The sequence below is a fragment of the Protopterus annectens genome, chromosome 7.part1 (assembly GCF_019279795.1).
Source record: "Protopterus annectens isolate FY-2018-M chromosome 7.part1, PAN1.0, whole genome shotgun sequence".
In the NCBI taxonomy this organism is placed as follows: Eukaryota; Metazoa; Chordata; order Ceratodontiformes; family Protopteridae; genus Protopterus; species Protopterus annectens.
The window spans coordinates 13,438,724-13,456,733 of NC_056740.1; positions in this window are offsets into that span (position 1 = coordinate 13,438,724).

Consider the following 18,010-nt stretch of genomic DNA (forward strand, 5'->3'; position numbering starts at 1 on the left):
AAAACTCTCTCTGCCTTTGGAGTACGTTTTTCCATCCCTTCAAGACCCTATCCTAAAGAACAGAAAGGCAGGATGATGTGGTTCAAGAAATTTCAAAGATTTTTCCCAGACTCTGTAGGTAATTCCTTCCCCAGGGGCAAAGGGAGAGGAAATAATGGTAGACGCCATTCTAGAGTCAGAGGGGGTCAGCAGAACTATGGCGACTGTGATTCCTTTTGCAGATGTCCCTATCAGCACTCCTGAAAGAAGGCTCGACTGTGCTACTCTGGAGCCAGTTGGGGGACGTTTATCTTTGTACCCAGAAGCCTGGCACAACATCACAAAAGACAAGTGGGTACAAAACATAATATCCAGAGGATACTCCATACCCTTTTCCTACCCCCCTCCTTGAACCAGGAAAATCCTGGATATTCCACCCAATCACAGGGATCAAGCAACCATAGAGATCCAAAAGTTGCTAAAGAAAAGAGTCATCCAAACCATCCCCGCAGACCAGATAGGATTCGAAACTTACTCGAAACTCTTTTTAGTACCGAAAAGAACAGGTGACTGGAGGCCCATATTGGATCTCAGCAAACTAAACAATTCAGTAAAGAAGTCCAAGTTCTGAATGGTGACACTGCAGTCTATACTCCCCGTTTTAGGGAAAGACAATTGGATGTGCTCAATAGACCTCCAAGATGCATACTATCACATAAAAATGGACAGAGCATCGAGGAGTCACTTACGCTTCCGGCTGGGAGCCAGTCGCTATCAGTTTCCTGCTCTGCCCTTTGGTCTCACTACTGCCCCCAGAGTGTTCACCAAATGCATGGCAGTAGTAACAGCTCACTTGAGACGTCTTGGGTTCCGAGTGTTTCCGTACCTGGATGACTGGCTCCTGACTGCCACCACCAAGCATCTACTTCAACGGGCCAGAGGTATGACCCTACAAATTTGTGCTCAGCTAGGCATTACAATAAACTTGCAAAAATCTGCCTTGTTGCCCTGTCAACATGTTACCTTTATAGGTGCAGAAATAGACATCGTTTCAATGAAGGCGCACCTTCCTGCCGACAGAATTGCGAATCTCAAACAACAGATATTGCTTCTTCTTCCCAAACACAAGGTCAAGGCAAAGATAGTGCTCAAACTACTTGGAACAATGGCCTAAACCATAACCCTTATTCCCTTAGCCAGGATGCATATGAGAATCCTACAGTGGTTACTCTTCTCTCTGTGGTCGCTTCAGGAACTTCTTCTGTCTCACCCAATCATAACAACAGAAACTTGCAAGAAGGATCTTTGTTGGTGGATTCAGTCCAATGAGTTAACCATTGTGAGACCATTCATTCCACATCAACCTGTTGCTACTGTGACCACGGATGCTTCCCAGATAGGGTGGGGTGTGCATTACCTGGGAAAGACAGCCTAAAGCATATGGTAAGAACATGAGACTCATTTGCACATCAGTGTTCTAGAGATGACAGCAGTACTTCTGGCATTGCAAGCACTCCACAACTCTCTTCCTCTAGGGACAATTGCTATCCGGTCAGGCAGTATGTCAGTGGTATGGTATATAAACAAACAGGGAGGAACCAGATCATACCCACTTTGCCAAGAGGCTCTGAGGGTTTGGTAGTGGGCAATATCTTCCCAATGCTTTCTAGTCACAATGCACATCCTGGGGAAATCCATTGTGATAGTCGACAAGTTCAGCAGGGCAATTTTGATGCCTCATGAGTGGTCTCTAAATCAGAAAATAGTGGAAGAGATCTTCCGCAAATGGGGCAAGCCTTGCTGTGATCATTTTGCACCCCTATGAATGCCAAATGCAGCAGCTACTTTGCCCTAATCCCCCCTCTGGGGAAGACTCCCAGAGATGAACTTGTTCACAACTGGCCCTCAGGACTTCTTTATGCCTTTACTCCATTTCCCCTCATATCGAAAGTCATCCAGAAAGCAAAATTGTCAGGAAGCAAGATGATTCTCATTGCTCCATATTGGCCTCATCAGATCTGGTTCCCCTTTCTCGGACCTCATCTACTGGAGGCTCCAAGGATTCTGGACCCAGTTCCAGACCTGCTGACACATATGTCAGGAACACTCCATCCCTCTCTCCAGAACCTTAACTTGACAGCTTGGCTGCTCCACTTCCAACCTTAGTCAGGCTTCAGGATTTCACTTCAGCCATAAAACATATCTTGATATCCTCTCATAAAGTTTCTACCAGAAAACTATATGCTAATAAATGGAAAAGATTTTCTTTCTGAGTGCAGACCAGAAACATAGACTCCTTCACTGCCCCAATCTCTTTAATTTTGGATTTCCTTTTGGAACTCTTCCAACAAGGCTCAGCCGCTGCCACAATTAAAGTCCAGCTAGTAGCTATCCCAATTTCCACTTAGGACAGCATATGCCTAACTTGATGGCACATAGACTGTGTAAAGACTTTTTGAAAGGCACTTCCTTATTGAGACCTACATTTAAGGAACCTGTTCCTCCTTGGGACTTAAACTTTGTCCTATTACACTTAACCTCACCACCCTTTGAACCTTCATCCACTTGTGATCTAAAGTTCCTCTCTTAGAATTTTTTTTCTGGTAACCATAACCTCAGCTAGAAGAGTTTCAGAGCTATAAGCGCTTTCAGTCAAACTGCCTTATTTGGTCTTCCATAAAGACAGGATTTTGCTTCGAACTAACCCATCCTTTGTCCCTAAGATTTGCTCCCAGTCTAATATTAACCAATCGATTGATCTTCCAGTGTTTTTCCCTAACAATACCAAAAAGGCAGAATACAGACTTCACCAACTTGATGTGCACAGGCAATTGAGGATCTACCTCCACAGAACTAAAGAATTCAGAAAGTCAGATCAGTTATTCATATCCTTTTCAGAGGCAAAAAAGGGATATGCCAGTCTATAAAGTCACATTATCTAATTGGCTTTCTAATTGTATAACTTTTATATACTCTTCCAATAACAAGGAACTCCCCTTCAAAGTTAGAGGTCACTCAACTTGGTCAGTAGCAACATCCACTGCCTTGCAAGTCAGAATTTCAATGGGCAATATTTGTGCAACCGTGACTTGGACAAGCCCACATACGTTTATTACTCATTACAAAGTTGATTTGGCCTCCAGGAACAGAGCGTCCTTTGGTTCCATGGTGCTCAAGAGTGTATTCCCGTGATCCACCCAAGAAAAAGGTGCTAGGGACACTGTCCCACATGTAAGAATGAAGGCAAGATAGGACAACATAACATAAAGAAGCTATGTACTCACCATAATGTTCTATGTTTGTTGTCCATCTCCCCCTTCATTCTTACGAACCCACCCACCTACCCCCGTCCATATAGTCCTAGAGGAGCTGTTAGAAAAATTTGCTCTTTCCTTATGTTGGAGACCTTTCACTATTGTTTCTCCTTTACCTGTGGGTACAGTATAACTATTTTCTATTATAGTTAGCAGCAAACAAGATCTGAGAATTGATACCACTGCATTATGGGATACCTACCTTGCCACGAGCCAACTTAGAGATTTCGAGCTTTTGTAATTGGCCGAGTCAGATCCGAGGATTGGCTCCGAACCCACATGTAAGAATGAAGGGCGAGATGGACAACAAACATAGAACATTATGGAGAGTTCATAACTTCTTTTTTTATATATATAAATAAAGAAGAAGGAGGTTTAGGGCTAATTAACCAAGTGGTATATGCTTCTTCATTAAATTTGTACAAAGTGTTAAGGTGGATAAATTAAAAAGATGAGCAATTAGTAGTAATACTGAACAAATATATGTATGATACATTTTTGGGTTTGGTAAAAAAAGAATAAAAGTGAAAAAAGAGTGAATACATGAAGAAATAAAATGTTACCAAGAAAAAAATACTTTTGTGGAAAATAAAAAATAATGATATAGAAAAAGACAGAAAAGTATGGTATAAGAATCTAATGATAAAACATTACTATGTAAAACCATGGGAATAGTAAATGAATGAAAAATTAAAGCTATAAAATAAGAAGCAAATGGTGTAATCAGAAAGTAGAATGTCAAAAGATTATTTGTGGAGACTGGTAATAGGTAAATTAACAGTAAAAGGAAATATGCCATATACAAAAAAGTGGTAAAATATGTTTACAATGTCAAGAAGAAATAACGGAACATGTGTTTTTGAAATATAAAAGAATAAAAAAGTTATGGGGAAATTAAGATTTTTTGAAGATATAAAATAAGTGGGTAAAATAAACATAGATATAATTAAATATGGATATTATAGTAATAGAAATAAAGAATATATTAAATGAATAGATAAAAAAGTTATTCAGTTATAATTATGTTTAACAGTAAATGGATTTTAGCAACAGTATTAAGTAAAATCAGATGGTGGTTATGGAAAAAGGAGTGGAGGTCTAATAGGGATGAAAATGTATTATGCTTGCAAAGGAAATTATGACTATGTGTAAATATATTTGTGTATCTCTATATTTGTACATTTGGAAATATGTAAATATGTTGTAAATAAGAGTTCTTTTTGTATGTGTGTGTGTATATATATATATATATATATATATATATATATATATATATATATAAAGGACCCCTACCCTTTTTGATAGATGCCTTGGGATCTTTTACATCCACCTGAGCTACCACAAACTCAAGCAGATGGGGCCTCTGTTTAATACCTCATCATCCGAAGGATGGCACACACACACACGAGTGCAGCACCCCCTTTATGCTGCATTGCAGTGCCAGCAATCAATCTACCTAGTGTAGGAATAGAACCCACACCAAAGATGAGTGTGCTATTTATTGCGCCACTGAAACAGCATATTGGATATGGGGGAGAAGATTGCTATGGGCCTATAGTTATTTAGGTCTAGATGTACCACCTTTATATAGTGGCATGATGAGTGATTTCTTCCAGATGGATAGGACATAATATTCTGATATATACCTGTTTATTAGTATGGAGACTGGGTAAAAAATTGCATTAACAGCCATTTTTAAATAGTCAGAAGGGAGACGGTCAGAGGGTGGTTGGATTTAGATTAGATTGAAGATTTCTGTTAGTGAAGGTGGGAACTGGATTAAAGTTGTTGTGTAGTTTGAACAGTTTGTGGGTACTGAGGGATTTATGTTATTCTGGGACATTATTGTTTGTATGAAGTAGGAGTTAAACTGTGTGGGAACTGAGCCATTGGTGTTATTGGTAGTAGGAGTAGGAGTGTTAGTTTGACCTGTGTATAGAAGTTTATTTATGGAGAGCCAGAACAGGGACATATGGAATATCACCCTACATAAAAATGGTATCAAATGTGAGGTCAGTGGGGAAGAGGAACATCACCTCATGAAGGAGTCAAAGGGCTGGCATGTTCAGAACCTTACAATGTTAAGTTGTCCAATCTCGCCTTCGTTCTTGCTGGATGGGTTCGGAGCCGATCCCCGGCTCCGACTCAGCCACTTACTATAGCTTGAGAACTCTTTACTGGTTCAAGGCTACCCCTTATCTCAGAATGCCCAGCGTCAGCTACCCCAATCTCATTTGCCGCTTTAGCTGAGAGGTTGCAATCAATACTGGCTCAGGCTTAGTACAATTTTTTTCTCTATTAAACTCAAATATTGTACTTAAAATTTGATATATATTTTCTCTCTTGTAGTAGTTGGTAAGTTTTTTTTTATTGTAAACCCCTTATCTCATCCTTGCTGTGTTTTTTGTGTGGTGTTGGCCATCGCCCCTTAGTCGCTAGGCCTTTTGTTATTCCCTGAACTCATTTAACTTAGAGAGTCCCCCCCCCCCCCTTAAGGACTGCCGTTTAAGTTAGAGGCTCTCCTTTAAGGTCTTTATTAATTTTTAGTTACTATTGTAGTTTGTCTTTTTGGTAAAATGTCTAAGGAAGTTAAAACCTCTGGTTTGAAAAAGTGTGACTCATGCTGTCAGAAGATGTCTCTAACAGATGGGCACACTAGTTGTGTTTACTGCTTGGGGGCTCTGCACCTGCAGGACTCTTGTGCTATTTGTCATGCCTTTAGTCCAAGGGTCCTGCAGGAGCAGAAAAACAAGCTTATCCTCCGTGGATTGTTAAAACAGGATTCTCTGGCTAAAGCATCTCAGCCAGTGAAACCTTTGAAACCAGTCAAGCCGTCGGCTCCATGTTTGGAACAGACCTGTGAGCTTGACAAACCAAATGTGTCGGTGCCCTCTGGCACCAGCAAGAATACCCCTCCATTGGCTCCAACTGTCACTTCAGAGCCATCTCGGAGCCACAAACGAGCTAGGTCTCCTTCATTGGAGCCGATTCGCTCAGTGCCACAATCACCCTTACTTCAAAGTAAGTCCAGTCATTGCTCATCTTCCCACTCCTATCATTCCTAGAGGTTATCGGATAAGGATGTGGAGAGAGTGGTCAGTAGGTTGCTGAAGTCACAGGCCCTTGCTAAAATGCTTGCAGGCCCGCCTCAACAGGCTTCAGCTCCATCTGCTTCAACTTTGATTCCTCCTCTGACTATACTTAATTCAGAGCCAGAGTCCATGGATGCTCCGATAGTGGTTCCTTCTGCTCCAATGACATCCTCTTTGGCTCTGACATTGGCTCTGAGGGGGGAAGTAGCATCGGACCCTTGTCTGACCATGCCCTCCCTCTCGGAGCATCGGCTTATTTGAGCTCGGATCCCACATTGACCTCAGAGCCGTCGCCCTTGGTGCAGGGTGGGATTCCTGTCTCTTCGGAGCTGGAGCCCTCCTTGTGTTGAGACTGCGGCACCTTTGAGGTCATGCAGAGAGTGCTGTCCCCACAGATGGCTCCACTATTGCCTCCATCGGCTCCATCTCCCTCAGTGCCTGTGACAACCTCTGCTCCTCCTCCAGCCCCAAAGCATAGGGAACCTATGCCCCAGGACACCCCATTGGGTGAACCCTCTTCTTCTGAAACCTCTCCAGAGCATTCTGAGCAGGCTTTCCTGAAGAAAAAATACAAGAGGAAGCACCAAGACTCCCCTGAGTCTGTCACCTCAGATACAGACCTGGATGAATTGGAGGGGTGCCCAAGGTCCCCCTCTGAAGATGTTTCCTTTTTGGACATCCTTGAAATTCTCAGGCAGAGGTGTAGCTGGACTTCCCTAGCCCCCTCCAAGGATGAGTCTGTATACCTGGATGCATTTGGTTTCCGAACTTCCACCTCCTGGGTGTCTCTGCCTTTTGATCCACTCATGTCTGTAGTGTCTTGAAAGGCTTGGTTGGCACCAGATTCCATGGAACCTGTCCTGAGGAGACCCAATAAGTTTATCACAGCTCCCCAAGACAAACAATTCTTAACTAAAGGTGTCCCAGTTGATGCCATGGTGGTAGCAGCAGCCACAAAAAGAGAGTTAGCTGAAACCTCCTCATCTGTCCATCCACCGAATAAAGACTCTCATATGATGGACAGATATGGGAAGTGGATATTTTCATCAGTGACCTTCTCCCTTAGATCCCTGAACTATCTTTCACATTTTACTAGGCTTCAGAGGGACCTGCATTAAAAGAGCTTGGAGATACCCTATAAGATCCCACAGCTGAGGAAGCTTCAGCCAAGGTAGCTACCCAGCTGGCGAGTCTTAATTCAATAGTCAACTCCTCCATGAGGCCTATTTCATACACAGCCAATGGAGCGAGTAGAGCTGCAGGAATAGGAATGGCTCTTAGGAGACATTCTTGGCAGTGGCTGTGTCAGTTTGCGGAACCTTTCAGAGCATCCTTCACCAATACCCCCTTTGATGGCTTCTCTTTCTTTGGGCCTCAGGTGAAAGACATGCTTACCAGGTGCTAGCAGGAAGGCAAGACACTCTCTGATGTCAGAGTCCATTTTTCCACTCCTACCAGACCATACTCAAAGGGTCAGAAGGGTGGAGAGATGTGGTTTCGAAAATCCAAGGGACCCTTGCCTGATGCACGTGGTGATTTTTCCCCCAGGGGCAGAGGGGGAAATAATAACAATGGCAGACACTGCCCTCATGGCAGAGGGGGTCCAGAAAATCAGGGTGACAGAGATATGTTCTCTTCCAAACCCTATCAACATCCATGAAAGGATACCCGACTGCTCAATCGCCTGTCAAAATATTACAAAAGACAAATGGGTACTAGCCATTATATCCAGAGGTTACAAGATTCCCTTTCATCAACCCCCTTTTGTTTCAAAAAAATCCATCCCAGATGTTCCACCCAATCTAAGGGATCAGGCAGTCACAGACGTTTCAAGACTGATAGAAAAAAGTGCCATCCAGGAAGTCCCAGCAGACCAAGTAGGATCCGGAACTTACTCAAGATTCTTTTTAGTGCCCAAAAAGACAGGGGACTGGAGACCAATTCTGGATCTCAGCAGGTTAAACAAATCTGTACAAAAAGAAAAGTTCCGGATGGTAACACTGGAGTCCATTCTCTCCTTTCTGGGTCAGGATATTTGGATGTGCTCAATAGATCTTCAGGACGCGTACTATCATATAAAAATGGACAGACGGTCCAGGAGATTTTTACGCTTCTGGCTAGGGGCCAGTCATTACCAATTCAGAGCTCTGCCATTTGGTCTCACCACAGCCACCAGGGTGTTCACCAAATGCATGGCAGTAGTCACGGCTCACATGAGATTTCTAGGATTCCAGGTGTTTCCTTATCTGGATGACTGGCTCCTCACTGCTACCACCAGGCAACAACTTATAGAGGCACGAGATTATACTATCACATCCTGTGCTCAACTAAGCATCACAATAAACTTCGAAAAATCTGCCTTGTTGCCCTGTCAATCTATTACATACATAGGAGCAGAGCTAAACACAAGAAAAATTATTGTAAAATTGCCTCAGGAAAGAGTTTGCATTATTCGAAAACAGGTGTCACTTCTCCTGAGGAGCAAAAGAATTCAAGTCAAATATGCTCTTCAAGCTCTAAGATCCATAGCAGCAGCCATTCTTCTAGTTCCCTTAGCACACTTTCACATGAGAATCCTTCAGTGGCTTTTTTTCACACAATGGTCCTTCCAGTAATTACCCATGTCTCACATGATACTAATTACGGACTCTTGCAAAAGACACCTTTCCTGGTGGATGGTCTCCCCACTAGTTACTCAGGGCAGACCTTTCATGGAACCCCATCCGGTCACCACCGTGACCACAGATGCTTCCCTGATAGGGTGAGGGGGCATTATGTAGGGAAGACAGTCCAAGGCACTTGGCAACCTCACAAGTACCACTTGCACATCAACATCCTGGAGATGAGAGTGGTGCTCCTAGCGTTGCAAGCTTTTCAAGACTCTCTCCCTGCCAGGACTATTGCAATACAGACGGACAATATGTCAGTGGTTTGGTACATCAACAAACAGGGTGGAACCAGGTCTTACCCCTTATGCTGAGAGGCCCTCAGACTGTGGCAATGGGCGATTTCCTCCCAACGTTTTCTGACAGGAATGCATATCCCTGGGACATCCAATGTAATAGTGGACAGGCTCAGCAGAGCGATCCTCATGCCTCATGAGTGGTCTCTGAAACAGGACATTGTGGATCTTATTTTCTGCAAATGGGGTCAGCCTTGCTACAATCACTTTGCCTCTCCCCTCAACAACAAATGCAGCAACTACGTCTCCCTTGTTCCTCCTCCAAGTCAGACACCCAGGAACGCTCTAGTCCATGATTGGCCTCAGGGACTCCTTTATGCATTTCCCCCCTTTCCCCTGATTCCAAAAGTCATTCAGAAAGCAAAATCGTTGGGTTGTAAAATGATCCTTATTGCCCCCTATTGGCCTCGACAGGTTTGGTTTCTGTTCCTTCACCCCCACCTTCTAGCCCAGCCTTGGATTCTGGACCCAGTACCGGATCTCTTGATTCATCAATCAGATGGGCTACACCAATCCCTCCAATCTCTCAAGCTCACAGCTTGGTTACTCCACTTCCAATCTTAGTCAGGCTCCCAAATATTTCCCCAGCAGTGCATGATACTATTGTTTCCTCTCATAAGACAAATACAAGGAAAGTCTACACTAGCAAATGGAAAAGATTCTCTTACTGGGCAGAATCCAGAAATTTAGATCCTTTTACAGCTCCCATACATGAGATTTTGGATTTCTTAGTAGAACTGTTTCATTTTGGTGCAGCGGATGCTACCATCAGAGTACAATTAGCTGCCATTTCAAATTTTCATGTCGAGTTTCTAACTCCAGCATAATGTCTTACAAACTCTGTAAGGCCTTCATGAGAGGTACATCTCTACTTAGATCCCCAGTAAAAGAGCCCCTTCCACCTTGGGATCTCAATTTGGTTCTGGCCTCCTTGATACTGCCACCCTTTGAGCTAGCAGCATCATGTTCCTTGAAATTTCTCTCTTGGAAAAGTATTTTCTTAGTTGCTATTACTTCTGCCGGACATGTTTCAGAAATTCATGTACTATGTGTTTACCCTTCATACCTAGTTTTTCACAAAGACAGAGTTTCTCTGAGAACCAACCCATCTTTTCTACCTAAAGTTTGCTCAGAACACAATTTGAATCAATCTATTGACTTTCCTGTCTTTTTCCCTAATCATTCCAACAAGGCAGAATACAGATTACACCAATTGGATGTGCATAGACAACTGCGTTTTTATCTCCAATGAACTAAAGAGATGAGAAAATCAGATCAGTTGTTCCTTTCATTTGCTAACAACAAACAAGGCCTTCCAGTTTCTAAAGTAACATTGTCAAAATGGTTATCAGACACCATAGCCCATACCTAACATTTGCGACAAAAAGATCTTCCAACAAAACCCAAAGGTCATTCAACCAGGTCAGTAGCTATTTCGGTAGTGTTTCAGTCTAGATTGCCCATAGATTCAATTTGTGCAGCAGCTACTTGGGCAGATCCTCATACACTAATTTCTCATTACAAAGTAGATGTGGTCTCCCGGGGCAGGACTTCCTTTGGCTCCATGGTTCTGAAGAGTCTGCTCCAATGAGCCACCCAGGATTGAGGTGCTAAGGACACTGTCCCATCCAGCAAGAATGAAAGTGAGTTTGGGCAACTTAACATAAAGAAGTTATGTACCTTCCGTAACATTCCATGTTAGTTGTCCTTCATCTCGCCTTCCTTCTTGCGCCCCTCCTTCCGTCCCCCTTCCTCGAGGATTGAGAGGAGTTTCTCAATGGTTTCACTGGCTAATTTGTTTTTTTGTTAGTTGCTTCCCAACCGAACCATGACAATTAACTGTATATCCAGGTCTATTAATGGATTATTTTCTATAATTATGTCTAGTGTGAGCTATCTCAAATGAGATCTGGGGAGATGACGCTGGGCATTCTGGGATAAGGGGTAGCCTTGAACCAGTAAAGAGCTCTCGAGTTATAGTAAGTGGCTGAGTCAGAGCCGAGGATCAGCTCCAAACCCATCCAGCAAGAAGGAAGGCAAGATGAAGGACAACTAACATGGAACGTTATGGCAGGTACATAACTTCTTTTTTTCTGGAAGTTAAAGAAGATCAAGGAGACTACTGGTTAATCTGTACATTTTATCACTCTACAGACACACTAAGGAGGATAAGAGAGTATAGGTGTGGGGTAGAATGAAGAAGGTAGTATTCACTGGACATCTTACTCTGCCAGGGTCATACAGGGACATTCTGATCTCTAGACTAGAGATAAAACTGTAAATTATTGAAGTCTTGCACCAAAAGGAGTTTGTACAACTGGTGCAGAATTGAACCAGAAAGGATAACATTGTGGAGGTTATCCTAACCAAAAACAGATGGAGTCAATGATGTCCACATCAATCTGCTGTTAGAAAACAGTGATCATGCCACTATGTGTTTTAGAAAGGAGGAAGATTGAGAATGCTAACACAAAGATGAAGGTGTGGAATACTAGGGGTGTAGATTTTACTGAGCTAGGGAGAGGACCAAAGATGGCTTAAGAAACTAGCAGAAAACTGAGAGCAAACAAGCTATTGAAATACATTGAGAATGGTATACTCAGGGTTTTGGGCAGGACTGTGAGGATGAAATTAAAACAAAAAAAATGAGGAGGAAGGCAAATGTGGCTACATTGAATATGAATTAGTTTAAGAAGAAGGCAGGACACATGAGGAGTGAATAACAAGAGCTAGTAAGATAGATGTGGTACAAAACAAGGATGTTTAGCAGAATGGCGTCAAAGGTATTGAAAAAGATTAAATAAAGAAAAAGCTAAAAGGGAGTACATGAAGGCCTCATGAAGTGTAACAAGTGTTTTTTTTTCCAGTTTAATTTCTATAAGTCTTTTGGGTTTCTAATACCATGATGTGAATGAAGTATAAGTAAAGTTCATGAAATTAATATTGTTTCAGTCTTTAATATTAGCCAAAACTGCTCTTTACAGCACCTGCAATGTATCCAGAACTGACTTCTGCAATCCATATGGAGCTGCCCATATTGGTAGCATATCTAAATAAGACTGTAAATTATTTTTATGAGACCCATTGCTCCTACTACTATTGGAATTGTCTGAGTATTCTTGTTCCACATTGTCCTTATTTCTGCATGCAAGTCCTGGTATTTTATGACTTTGTCTGTCTCAGTACGTAAGACACTGTAATAACTGTGTGTATCATTTCAATGATCTATGCTACTTTTGTCTTCTTTTCATGGACTACTATATCTAGTTGTCTTGCATCTATTTTTGAACTGTTTTGTAATGGGTGATCCCATGTAATGTAAACATCATTCTGTAGAATGTTTTGTGGCTCATGTTTCCAATACTTCTCAGCTACTTCAGTATTGTAATGTTTGTACAATCCCCAGAGCAAGTGACTTGCCACATTATTATGCCTTTCAGTATACAGGCACTCTACCATTAGTGCATCACACCCAGCAACAAGATGTGTGACTCTTTCCAGTTCTGTTTTACAGAACCAGAATTTGTCTCTTTCTCCCACATGTTCAATGGACTTTGTAAACCAACATGTACATATTCCATTATCCTGGACTACTAATATTAACCTTTCACCTTTTGGTTTAAATTCACCTTACCTTAACCATTCTTGTGTCAGATGCTGATTGACATGAGGTTGTTTTAAGAGTTTTCTGTACTTGCAACTATATTTATACCTTTTCCACATTTCTTGCCTTATCATCTGATCCTTTTCTTTATATTCTTTCTTTCTTTTGTTTTTGGCACTTTCAGTTGCTACCTTATTTTTTTCTACTTCTGGTTTGGTTTCCATTCTCTCTTGACACAGATATGCTTCTGGTAAACTAAGCAGGAAAGTCGTCTTAGATTTGTACTCATGTTTCAAAATTTTTACTGCGTTTGAATCCTATGAGGTCAGCAGATATGTATGCAGTCCTGTGATTGCAGATATATACATGTCATCAGTTTCGAGGAGGCTCATACCTCCTTCAGAAAGAGGAATATATAATATTGGTATACACTGATTTTTATGTGTCATTTGATAAGTGTGAAGCATTTTTCTTGTTTTCCTGTCCAAATGATCCATTACGTTTTGGGATCAGTCAATCACCCTAAAACCGTAAGAACAAGAAGAGCAAATTGGTTTATAGCTTGGACTTTGTTTCTAGATGTTCAGGGTTGTTTTCAGTATTAATGTTAGTTTTCTAAAATATTATTTACTGAGTTTTGTTTGCATTTGTTCATATTCTATTATTGAGCCTTAATCAATTCCCAAATATTTATATACTCCCTCCTGCTCAATTTCCTTTATATCACATTCTTGTCCCAAACTGATATTTTCTTGGTGCTGCAGCTGTCCTGCTTTAAATGTTGCTTTTGCTCATTTATCAAGACAAAAATGACAGTCTTATATCATATTAGACAATTTTGACCACTTCCAGTTGTGCTTTCAGCTACCCGCCTGATGAACTATATAGCTTTAAATCATCCACAAAAAAGAAGATGAGAAGTCTTTACACTTTATTGTTGTCTGGTTGCCAAACTGTAACCATGTCCTAATGTGTTAAGTAGAAAACTTAATGGGTTAAGGGCAAGACAAAAGAGCAGTGGTGACAAAGAGTCAGCCTGCAATACCCCCCTTTGAATTTTTATCCCTGGGATGATACTTTATCCTTTATCATGGCTTAGCTGCAAAGTAGTTTGCCACTATTTCATGATATCTGTAATGTAATTGATCATTGTAGGGTGTATCTTATACATGTGCAATCACACCTTTATCCATGAATGTGGGATGCTGTCACATGATTTATTGTAATCTATGCATGCCATACTTAGATTCTTCCCCTTTTTACAATTCTCCATTATGACTTTATATAATAAGAAGTGACCCTTTGTTCCATATAGGGCAGCACAGTGGTACAGATGGGTGGCACAGCAGTGCAGCAGATAGTGTTGTCACCTCACAGCAAGAGGTTCCCCTGTTCGATTCTCAGCTGGGGTGCCTTCTGTGTGGAGTATGCATATCCTCCTTGTGTTCACATGAGTTTCTTCCGGGTGCTCTGGTTTCCTCCCCCATTCCAAAGACATGCATTAGGTGGATTGGACTCTCTAGATTGGCCATAGGAGTGAGTGTGGGGTGTGGAAGAACTATCATGGCAGGGCTAGCCACCCAGTGGTATAATCTATGGCTCTAGATGATTGTCAGTGTTGAATTAACACCCCAACCCCATGTGCAAAAATGGGTAAAAAGGGTTGTGGATGGATCATTTATTTATTTATTTATTTATTTATTTTACATTTCTTGACCGGGCTAGTCTGACTGGATACATGTCCATTTTCAGCAGAGGCCCGAGGAGAAAAGCTCCACTATATACTAGTAAATAATAATAACAAAAAATAGCACAATAAGATACAAATTATAAGCATGTAGAGAACTATTCCCATGCAGCATAGTAACAGTGCAAAAGCAAATTAGCAAAACTATAACATACGGGGAGGATTTCTATTTCCAAATTCTTTGCAAGAGTAGGAATAGTACAATCAAAAAAGAAAGCATTAACTCACACAAGACTGTATTCAACTATTTACAGTATTAACAATTTTTGATAAACGTTTAGTGCCAGGGCACTTGTTTTAAGAAGCAGATTTGTACAGCTGGGAGCAACATGTAGATTTAGATAAAAGGTGAGATGACAGATTGCAGTAATATGACAGTATAAAGGTTGCAGTAATATGACAAGTAAAAGTAGTATCCAAGTGGATGGTGGGTGAGCTACAGAGGAGGGGTAGTAGTAGTGATAGTGACAAGTAGAAGAGTAATGGAGAGAGCTGAAAAGAGAGTTGGATGCTGAGGTCAGTCAGGATTCGAGCAAGGGCATAGCCAGTGAGATTTAAAATAGTTCCTTAGTTGTTTCTTGAAAAGTTGTGATGAGCCTAGAGTGGTCAGTTCTGAGGGAAGTTTATTCCAGTATGAGCCAATGTCATTTGTAACCAAGGAGTCGCCAGCTTTCTTGTGTGTTTTGAGAGTGGCTACTAGTAGTTTGTTAGCTGAGCAAAGGGAAGTAAGATTCCTGTAAGGGACAACAAGTTTATTTAGTATGGGTGTATTAGAAGGGTAATGGAGAACGTTATAGGTGATAGCTAATTGATGTAGGAGAATAAGATTTTGAAGTTCAAGCCAGTCAAGCTTTTTGAGATTAACACAATGGTGGGTGCAAAATGGGGAACCTGTGGCAAATCTGGCAATGCTATGGTAGGCTGTGGCAAGTTTCTGAAGGTTTGATTTTGAAAGGTTTATAAAAGATGGTGAGGCATACAATAATGTAGAGATAAGATGAGTTTGGGCTAGACACCTTGCTAGTTGCTGTTAGAAAGGGCTTAAATCTGTAGAGGGCACCTATCTTTTTATTAACAGCTTTGATGGTTAGGTCAATGTGGTAATCAAAGTTTAGTTGATTATCTATTGTAACACCTAGTAGTTTAGTGGAAAAATCAGGTGTAATGATAGTGCCATTTTCCTATGCAATAGAAAAGGAGAGAGGGGTAGTTTTAAGGGTTGGAGAGAAAAGTAATAATTTTTTTTTTTTTTGGGATTAAGGAGGAGACAGATATCTTGGAACCATTTTTCTGCTGCCATAAAGACTTTTTGGGTGGAAGAATGAACTTCAGCTGGAGATGCAGCAGAACAGATGAGAGTTGAATCGTCTGCATATTGAATACATGAGCATGTTGGGAGTGAAGTAGACAGGTTATTTATAAATATGGAGAAGAGAAGGGGTCCTAAGATGGATCCTTGAGGGACACTGATAGTGTCTGGGAGCTGAGAGGATAGATGGCTGTCCCAAAGGACTGCTTGTTGTTTATCCTTCAGATAAGAGTCAAACCAGTGCAATGCAGAAGATTTAAGTGAGAGGGATTTCAATGTGTCTAGCAAAAGTTGATGGTTCACCATATCAAAGGCTTTAGAGAGGTCAAGAAATAAAACAGAAGAGTATAGGTTGTTACTGCAATGTTTGTTGATAGTGTCTGTAAAGGAGAGAAGAGCTGTGGAAGTGCTATGGAAAGGTCTAAAACCATGTTGGGAGTCTGAAAGTAGGCTATTATGTAAAAGGTGATGTAAACGTTGTTGGTGTATACAATGCTCCATAATTTTAGATAGTGGTGATAATAAGGCTATAGGATGGAAATTAAAAAGTTCATTATTGTTTCCTCCTTTATGCAGAGGAATGATATGGGAGACTTTCCAGAGGGAAGGGATAGTAGATTCGGTTATTGTTCTGTTAATTAAGATGGAGACTGGGTATGCTAGTTCTGCTGCTGCTAGCTGCAGATATTTAGCTGGTAGTTGGTCGGCTGAAGGAGTGCATGGTTTAAGTTTTGAGAGTAACTTGTGTATATAGGTTGTGGAAACTGTATTAAATGTTAGAGTGGGGGTGTTATTTTGAGGAGAGTTGTTTTTGAGGGAAGTGTGTGGAGTCATGTTCTTTGCTAGAGAGGTGACTGTCTCAGAGAAAAAGTTGTTGAATGTGTTGGCTATTAAGTTGGGTGGGGTCTGTGCTAAGTTAGCTGGGGTAGGTGTTTTGGTATTCCCTGGATGGAGCAGTTTATTGATACCTGACCAGAATTTTTTGGGGTTATGATTTTGATTTTCTTGATATTGAAGGTAAAAATGGGTAAGTTTTTTTGTGGTATTTCTAATGTGTTTGAAGTTTTGATGGTCAGTTGGGTTTTTAGTAGTTCTCCATTTTGTCCATAGTTTATTCCTTAATAGCATTATTTGCTTGGTTTCCTTAGAAAGCCAAGGGGCAGCTTTGGATCCTGTTCTAATTAAGTGAGAGAGGGCATGATGCTCAAGAATTTGGAGGAATGTGTTGTTGAAATGGGCAACTGCTTCCTCAAGTGGAAGGAGTTTTAGAGCTGACCAGTTACATTGTTTGAGTTCATTGAGGAAAATAGGAAGGTTAAAGTTTTTTTTTGTTACGTATAGTACGAAAGCTGGCCTGATTGAGATTGTTATTTTTTTGTTTAGTGATATAGGTGAGAAGATGGTCACTGATATTGTCAGGGAGTGTACCAGTTTTATACGAGAGGGGATTATTGTTGACCAATATCCAGTCCAAGATGGCTTGTTTATTGGTAGATTTGTGAATCCTAGTTGGGGCATTTATGGTTTGTTGAAAGTTAAAGAGGTTCAGGTGATAGGTGGGTTTGGGGGATATGCAGGAGTTCCAATCAATATTGAAGTCTCCTAAGAGTATGGTTTCCTGAGGAAAGCTACAGGAGAGCCAGCTAAGAATGTTTTCAAGTGTATTTAAGTTGTTGCCAGGAGGGATATAGGAACCTATTATATATATGGCTTTGCTTTTATTCACTTGGAATTTGCTGCAGAGTATTTCAACATTGGCAGGGGAGGGAGGCAGGGAGTCAATAGAGGACACCTGTAGTTCAGATTTGTAAAGTAAAGCAACTCCACCACCCTTTTTGTTTAGACAATCCCGTCTTAAAATGCTATAGCCAGGGGGAGTAATTTCATTGTCTTTGGTGCCTGGTTTAAGCCAGGTTTCAGTAAGACAAAGAATATCAAATGAGTAGAGGTCAATTAAAGCATGGAGTTGTGTAATTTTATTGTTAATGCTATGAATATTTAGG